The sequence below is a fragment of the Camellia sinensis genome, chromosome 14, assembly GCF_055761805.1.
Source record: "Camellia sinensis isolate YWXY chromosome 14, ASM5576180v1, whole genome shotgun sequence".
NCBI classification, from domain to species: Eukaryota; Viridiplantae; Streptophyta; class Magnoliopsida; order Ericales; family Theaceae; genus Camellia; species Camellia sinensis.
Genome location: NC_138974.1, coordinates 65,647,776 through 65,656,950, shown reverse-complemented (window position 1 = coordinate 65,656,950; position 9,175 = coordinate 65,647,776).

Genomic DNA, 9,175 nt, shown 5'->3' with positions numbered 1-9,175 from the left:
GAATCTGGGAACATAGGTTACATTTGCTATTTGAAACTGAGAAAGCAAATGTAATGCAACAACATAATATGGCAGGATACTTATGCTTTGACACTTGAAAATTCCTTTCACTTGGTTAACCACCAATTGAGAATCTCCAAATATGTCAACTGCATGTACTTGTAATCCAATAAGAATCTCTAGTCCCACAATTAAGGCTTCATATTCAGCCTGGTTATTGGAACAGGTAGCTTCGTCCACTCTAAAACCATGGGTAGTTTCTGTCCCCTGTGGAGACTTGATTACAATACCAATTCCAATTAACCCATTTGCTTTCGACCCATCGAACCACATTTTCCATGGCTCAACACTGGCCATACCAAGTTCCATTACCTCCTGGCTCTCTGTTTGAGATGGATGATCTGCCAAGAAATTGGCTAAAACCTGCCCTTTTACTACCCTTTGAGGGACATATTCTAGATGAAATTCTGATAAGGCAAGCATCCATTTGCCAATTCTTCCCCTCAACATTGGTCTAGATAACATATATTTAACCAAATCTATGGTTGCAATTACCAAGACAGTTGTAGGTAAAAGATAATATCTCAATTTCATTGCAGCAAAATACAAAGCAAGGCACAGCTTTTCAACAGCTGAGTATTTACATTCACAAGAATTTAAAAACCTACTAAGGTAATAAATAGCTTGCTCCTTGCCTCCTTCATTGTCTTGGGCTAAGAAAGCTCCCAATGAATCCTCTGCTGCGGCTATGTACAACTTCAAGGGCTTGTTCCCCTTTGGTGGCATCAGCACTGGAGGGTTAGCCAAGTAGGCCTTGATACCTTCGAAAGCAATTTGATGCTCTGCTGTCCACACAAATTCCTCTTCATCTTTCAGCCTTAACAAGGAAGAAAATACTTTAGTTTTCCCTGCAGTGTTAAAAATGAACCTTCGAAGAAAGTTAACCTGCCCAAGGAACCTTTGTAATTCTTTCTTACTTGATGGGGGTTTGGCTTCAATGATTGCTTTGGCTTTATTCTGATCAATCTGTATTCCTTTCTTGTGAACAACATAGCCCAAGAAATTTCCAGATGATACACCAAAAGCACATTTAAGAGGATTAAGCTTTAACTTGAACTTCCTCATCCTTTCAAAAACTGCTTCTAAGTGAAACAGGTGCTCCTCCATGGATTGGGACTTAACCACAATGTCATCAATATAACATTCTAAATATCCTCCAATAAGATCATGAAAGATAGTGTTCATGGCTCTTTGATATGTAGCTCCAGCATTCTTTAGACCAAATGGCATCTTAACCCATTCAAAGGTGCCAATATTCCCAGGACATCTGAATGCTGTCTTGTGGATATCTTCCTCTGCAATGCAGATTTGGTTATAGCCGGAATGCCCATCCATCATTGACAAGACTTGGTGACCTGCTGAACTGTCTACCAACAAGTCCACTATAGGCATAGGGTACTCATCCTTGGGAGTTGCCAGATTTAAATTTCTGAAATCGATACATACCCTCATTTTGCCATTCTTCTTGACTACAGGCACAATATTAGATAGCCACTCCACATACCTGGCTGTTCTAATTAAACCTGCCTTGAGGAGTCTAAGGATCTCTTCCTTGACCTTCTGAATTACTTCTGGACTCATCCTTCTTGGTTTCTGCTTATATGGCCTGAAGTTAGGCTTCATAGGGAGCCTGTGTTCCACTAATGACCTGTCTAATCCTGGTAGTTCATTATAAGACCATGCAAAGCAATCTTTGTATTTCTTCAGAACAACCAAAAGCTGGTTTCTGTCCAGAGCATTCAAACAAGCACTTACATAAGTGGGCTGTTGTACAGAACCTTCCCCTATATTTACTTCTTCTAAAGGGTCTTGTGCATGAGAACTCCCTCTGGTTTCTGCTACCTTTGAAGTGATCTTCAAGCTTGGTTCTGCCCCCAGGTTCCTTAATTCGATATCTCTGCTTTCCTCCTCATAGACAAAATCTGTCCACAAGGCCTCCTCTTCCTGTATCTCCTGGACTTTTGTTTCAATGTCCAAGGCACAGTACTTATCAAGAGTCAAGAATCTAGCCTGTTGCTGCTGCTGTTTGCAGCCAATTATCATGGCCTCTCTCTCTTGCTCCTGAACTTTCTGGACTATTGCTTTTATATCCAATGCTGAAAATTTAATCAAAGCCAAGGATCTGGCTTCCTGTGGTTCCTCTCTTTGCCTATAACCAGGCATCATTGTCATCTCTAAGGACAACCTCTTCACCAGCACTTTTTTGGACTAAGTGCTTCAAGTGTGCCACTTCCTCGTCAGCCGTCACTTCGGCTGAATCGTCATCTTTCATCAATATACTGAGCGGCGACACCCCCTCAATATACAATTTAGCCTCCGCAAAGTCTGCACAGGCTATGAAGGGTTGAGGATCTGCATCGATTTCCTCTGTCTCTCCATTGCCTAAAGCCATCATGATTTTCTGATGTAAAGAAGAAGGCACACATTTGTTAGTGTGGATCCAGTCCCTTCCAAGCAAAGCATTATATTTAGCATTACTGTCGATTACGAAGAATGCTGTCATACAATCCCTGGTTCCCACACTTAAATTAATGGGTAGAATCCCCTGAGCCATTTGCTTATCTCCAGCAAAACCAGCAATGGTTGTGCTGGTTGGTATCAACCTGGGATTCTTTTTCCCTAGTTTCTTCAAAGAAGATTTCGGGAGTAGGTTTACTGCTGCTCCATTATCTATCAGGACTCGGTTCAGCTGTATTCCATCAAAGAAAGCCTTGATGTACAAAGGCCTGACGTGCTGCGTCATCGAATCTGAGGGGTACTCGAATGGATACGATAGATTGATGCTTACCACTTCCTCACTTTCATATTCATCTTCCATCGGTGTAACCATTTCGAAGTTATCTTGCACCATGCTTGCTTGCGAGTCTTCACTAGAGATCTGAACTGGATCAGCTTCCTGCCCCTCTTGGTTTTCATCTCCAGCTTGGAATTCCTGTGGTAGTATGTGTACCATGTTCACTGAGACTGGGGGAAACGAGCCAAACTGGATGGCTGGCTGTACTTGTTCCCCCTCTTGGTTACTCTGGTCGACTCCCTCAGAAACATCCTGCATGATGCATTCTGGTATTTCATTGCTAACTGATCCCTTCGAAGGATCTTTCTCAACCAGCTCTTCAGTCAGAAACGTTTGCTCAGCCATGAAGGCTTCGAACATCTCTTCCTCCACGACCTCTTTCTTCTGGCTTACGCTACTCTCTTCTTCGGTTTCGCTATCTGTCTCCATCAGAGTCTTCTCCAATCCAACTAAACTAGACTTTTCTCTGGCTGTTAGTTCGGCATGAACCTTAGCCAATTGTTCTCGGCTGCAGACCACTTTGCTCTGTGGAACCGGCTTTGGAGCATGGTCTGACTTTGGGTTCTTCCTTCCTTCCGTTTTGACTGGTGAAGAATTTTCTTCACTTTCCTTCAGATCTTTCTGGTACTGGGTGTACCTGCGCTGAATTTTTCTCCTCTGTGATCTTGAGATGACTGGGACCATGTCTGGCTCCCTTGTCTTTGGGTGTTTAAGCAGCACCCAGTTATTCAGAGCCACCATAGGAGGCCTGATCATCCTGCCTTGGTTTACAACATCTCCTCGAACAGGCAATTCTCTAGGTTTGTTTTGCATTACAAACCAATCTGGGACTCTAGGTACCCATGAACTTGCTGATTCAGACGCTGAACTGCCCTTTTCCACCTTCGAAGCCATCTTCGAAACTGGCCGTGAAGGTAAGTGCTTGGTTTTGTCCTCATGTTTTGAATCTGATTCAGACCTTCGATAAGGGTGACCATTTTCTGTCCTGCGTGAAACTGGTCTAGGGGGCCAATCTCTGGCTCTGATTCCATGAACTGAACCTCTCTCCAGTTTTCTTTCAGAATGGCTACTCTCCATTCTATAATAGTTATGTGGCCTGGATTCATGCAAGAGCTTCTTGCCTTTGTCATGCATTCCGTTCACCACAGGCTCAACCACTGGTGGTCTCTGCCTATCACTAGCCGGATACGGCCTTTTGTTGTAAGCATTGGTTGACTTAGGACGTCTCTGAACATCCCTGTAGTATTGTTTCCCATCAGTTGGGAGCCCCTTCAACCACTTGTAACTGAGTCTGCACCTGGGGCACATTCTCTGCATCACCGCTGCTTCCAAGGAGTTGTCATCTAGTGTTTCTTCGTCAGATTGCTCCTCCTGATGTGAGAATCCTTGTCCAATAGCTGGTGGGTTTCTAGCCTCCTTCTTAGCAGTTATCTGGTTGGCAGTATGCATTTGCACGTTGACCTCTTCCAACTCTTGCAGAGATAGATTCTGGAAGTTTGGTACAACCACATTAGCTGTGCCTTCTCCAACTTCTGGAAACGGATCACTGTCAATTCCCATGGCTTTTTCTGTTTTAGCTGGGAACTTCAAACTTCCTTTCCGAATCTGTTCTTGGATCCTGTCTCGAAAAACAATGCAGTTTTTAGTCGAGTGAGACCAAGAATTATGCCATTTACAGTATACTTTTCCTTTCAGTTCATCTGGAGATGGTAGTTTTACTCCTTTTGGTAACTTAAGGAAATTAGCCGCGAGCAAATAATCAAAGATGTCATCTGCTTTTGTTAAATCGAAAGAGTATTTTCTGTGAAAGTCTTTCTTTTTAAACTGCTGGTCTATAGTTGTATCCTTATGAATTAATGCTTCACAAATTACAGGTTCTTTGCCTACAATCTCTGCTGCATCTATTTCATAATTAGGATCTCTATAATATGTCTTATATGATGCATTATTTCGATCTTGTTCCTCTTCTAATAATGCTTCATATCGAGACACCTTATAGGTCAATTCGACCAAATCTCTGAATTCAGTTGAATCAAACTTCTTTCGAAGCCTGAATTCTAAACCATTTTGAGCCAATCTGACGAATTCTAGCTCTGGCAAGATGACCCTACATTTATTTCGAGCCCTTTTAAATCTGGCAATAAACTGAGTAGCCTTTTCTTTAGGCCTTTGACTCAATCTAGCCAAGTCTGCCATAGATACTTCTGGCTCTGATTGGAAGAATTGGGCATGAAACGCCTCTTCCATCTGTTGCCAATTTTGAATGGAGCCAGGTGTAAGGTTGATGTACCATACAAAAGCTCCCCCTGTTAGGGAATTTGGAAATAATCTCAGTTTCATATAGTCATGGTTAGTAAATTCACCGCATTGAGCAGCAAACCTAGCAATATGTTCTATCGTTGATTGATTTCCAGTCCCATAAAAAAGGGTAAAATCTGGTATCCTGAATCCCCTTGGGTATTCATGTACCCTATCTACCCATTCTGGGTATGGTTTTCTGTATATAGGAGTCTGGACCCCCCGAGCCATTGGTCCGCATATCTCTCTAACAATATCAGCAATCTGGTCTCTAGAGACCATATTTTGTGCATGCTGAACCACTACTGGAGGGGCAAACACAGGATTTGGTGGACAAACTTGTGCTTGTGGTCCTCTTGGTCCATAAGGTGGTAAATTTGGGGCTGGTTGTCCTTGCGGTGCAGGTTGCTGTTGAGGGTATGGGTAACCCCTTTGAGCATGACCTGCGAAAGGACCTGCAAAAGGTGCTGAAACAGGTGTTGTGTCTCTGCCATTTGTAGGAAAACCCTCCAACCCCCCGGGTGTAAATTCGAATAAGGGATTAGTGTACCCCCTTGTGCCAGGTATGGCTTCGAACATGGGATTTGTAACCATTCTTATGCCAGTTTCTTGTATTTGGCCAGATCCACCAACTTGTGTGGCTTCATTATTAAGTACTGAGGCATTTTGGCCTGCTATAGGCCTTGAAATGGGTTCATACCAAGACTGAGGTGAGGGTCTTTCATGGTTCTGATTACTAGTTTGACCATTATACTGTCCATTAACTTGCATAGGCTGTTTTTCTCTAGCCAATCTTTGTTGGGGGACATTTACGACTTCCTCCGTGTGTCTTGTGTTTGTTGGTTGGTGGTTATTCATTCGATCCAAAAAGGATGTTGCCCACCTTTCCATTGTGTTCATTAATTGTTGTCCCATGGCATTTACTAAACCATCCCATGGATTTGTTGGCTGAATAAATGGCACAGTGGATGGTCCAATTCCTTGGTTTTGTCCAATAATATGAACGTATGGTTCTTGTCCAGAAGTATTGGTCTGTTCGACCATAGGTTCTGACAATATAGGAGTTTCCACAGGATGCGTTACCGCATTATCCTCTGGATTTGGTATTTCTACCTCTCCTTCCACGCCTTCTTCGAAGCGTTCATTTTCTCTTTGTCGTCTTCTTCTAGCCATTTTTAATTAAGTCCCACTGGGCGTGCCAAAAATATATGTTGGCTTTTTGGCTTTTCGAAGGGTATTTTTGTGAATGTGAGCGTGCCAGCAAGGATCAATCAGTCCTTACAGAAATTGTGATTGCCAACCAATTATCAGACGATTGTGTTTTAGTTCTTTTCAGCCTCAATGAAGAGGACTTTTACTGGTGGCTTGATTTAGGAGAAGTTAATAGAAGATAACAGTAATATGAAGAACAATTGAAGTATTTCATAAAAATGAACACTTACAATGGTCCGAACTCAGCCTCAGAGAGGTTTACAACAGCAATCTACTTGAATCTACTTGAAGCTACTCCTATGAATCGAAGTGCAGTGCTGGTATTTAAAGTGCAGGTATTTAAAGAACAGGTATTTAAAGACTGGAAATGTAAAAGACTGGAAAAGAAAATATATGAAGTAAATGACTGATTTGTATGATCTGAGTCCGTCCTTTTTTCTGGGGGCTGCCCTGCTATTTATACTCGTCAGTGATGACCTTCGAACTGCACTTCGAACCGTCGAACTGCTCCTCCATGATCGCTGATCATGCTTCCTTAAAAGTAGCTCCATTACGCCATTACTGGCAGTTGAGCTTCCCTCTTGTACTGGACTTTGAATATGAGTAACCGTTGAAGATATGTCATCTTGCATCCCGTTATTGATCTAGTGTTACTCAGATCATGTGAGGACCAATATTTATTGCCACGTGTACGATCAGGATTAAAGGCTCGAATAACCTTCCTTTATTACCCTTACTCTGCCACGTGTCGAACTGTAACTGGCTTTTACAAAATATGTAGCCAACAATTATTTATCAAAAAAAAATATTAAAGAAATAATATACAAATATTAATACAAATCAAAAAAAATCCCCCAAGATTCGTACTAATGTGATGGTGGAGTCAGTGACGGAGAAAAAAAAATTATAGTAAAATATTTACTAAATTTTTTAATGGTAAAGTTGGGTCCATGGAGGCCCACTATGGATCCCGTTTTGATAATCTGAACTATTCAATATATAGAACTCGTCTAGTACTATATGCCTGTAAAAAATTATGTCTATCGGATATTGCTAACTACATGATCAAATCAGTTTTGTATAAAAATTGATGGTGTTAGTTAATAAAAAAAACTAACACGGTCAGATAGATATCGATATTCAATCAACGTGATTTTTTACAAACATATAGTACTTGACGAGTTCTACACATTGAACGGTTCTGATTAGAAAAACGGGACCGTGGTGAGCCCCCACGGGCCAAACAATACCATCCAATCAAAGCCCGAAAAGAAGACAATATTTTCTCATCTACTCACCCAGCTAGTCATCACTGCCATTTTGTACGGCCTCCTACCCTATCTTCTCCTACACACTTATTTATATAATTTTTTAATAAATATTTTTTCATAAAAAGTAAAAAAATTAACCCAAACATCCACAATTTTTTCCTCAACTTTTTAGTTCAAAAAGATAAAAAGTGCACTTATTTAGGACATCCCAAACAAACCCTTAATTACAAATATAAAAATAAAAAAAATCAAAATACATGCAAGTATGGACTTACAAATTCTGTACGAGTACAACTTAGAAGTATTGTTTTGAAATCAATACGTACCTATACATTTGTATTAACAATTTAGAAAGACAATATACACATATCAAATCATTCAAGGTATAGCAACAATGAAAGAGAAAGGGAAATGAAAAATTGGCGGAGTTTATTTAGTTGTGGATCTTCTCTAGTTCAGTTTTTGAATTGAAAGACGCTCGGTGAATATGTGGGTTCATTACGGGTTCCGTTTTATAATTTGAATCATTTATTTTATTGGGTATTTCCCGATAACTGTAACATGTTCAATTTATTGTGTTTGTCACTAAAAAAATATATAATTTATTTTTTAAAAACACAATTATTGTCTATTTTTTTAGTGAAAAATTAAATAAGTTACAATTATCGGATCAACTTAATTTTTCGTGTGGATGAAATACACATGGTACCCGACAAAATGAAAAGTTTAGATCATTAAAACGGGACCTGTGTGGACTCTATGGATCCAAATAGCACCCTCTAGTTCCAAATCTCCTCCAAATCTGAACTAAAGGGGATCCTCTTCCTATATATAAATAAAGGATAAGGTTTTCTTCCAATCCATTATGAAGAAACTCCTACTATTCCACGGATGCGGCAATTTATGATTGGCCACCTATTGCATAATTCAAAATTTATTAATTCTTATTCAATTGTGTAGCAAATTGAGTTTAATATTTTGAGAAATAGGTTGAAAGTCAATTTTTTAGAAAGCCAATCACAAGTTGCCACATCGGTAGAATAGGAGGAGTGAGCTCCTCCATAATGGGTTAGAAAAAAATTTTATGCATAAATAAATATATTTTATTCCATCTTTAAATTAATAAACACTAAACACATCTTAAATTTTTTTTAACTATATCCCATTAGATATGCTCTAATTTAGGCCTATTTTGGCAACATGATTTGTAGTCACTTTTTTTGGTTAGTAGCAAAAGTCAAAAGTTGACTTTTTTTGTCTTTTTTTTTTTCATTTGGGATGTTGGTTTTTAGCCAACAGTGAAATTACAATTTTACCCCTCATGGGTCAAAATGTGCTATATAGGTGAAGTTATAAATATTTTAAATAAATGGGGGTAGTTTGGTCATTTTATTATGATTTGACATCATAAACAAATATTAATCAAAAAAGTCAAAAATTACTTTTTACCAACTTTCCAAATCATTTATCTAAAACAGCCAAAAACTTGGTTAAAAATCAAAAAATCACTTTTTACCATCTTCCCAAAACAACCCTCAGT